Genomic DNA, 299 nt, shown 5'->3' on the forward strand with positions numbered 1-299 from the left:
TAGGCTGTACTCATATGCACCTTCGTGCCCATCTCTGCCTGAAACGCCCTCCAGAACACCGAAGTGAACTTGGAATCTCTATCAGACACAATACTAGCAGGCACCCCATGCAATCTGACTATCTCCCTCACGTACTTCCTGGCCAAAACCGCTGCTCCATCAGTTTTCTTGATGGCCAGAAAATGCGCAGACTTAGTCAAACGGTCCACAATGACCCATATCGCATCAAACGTCCTCAACACAGGCACACCCACCACGAAGTCCATCGTGATCAAATCCCACTTCCACTCTGGAATGGG

This window comes from Camelina sativa, chromosome 5 (genome assembly GCF_000633955.1).
Source record: "Camelina sativa cultivar DH55 chromosome 5, Cs, whole genome shotgun sequence".
Taxonomy (NCBI): domain Eukaryota; kingdom Viridiplantae; phylum Streptophyta; class Magnoliopsida; order Brassicales; family Brassicaceae; genus Camelina; species Camelina sativa.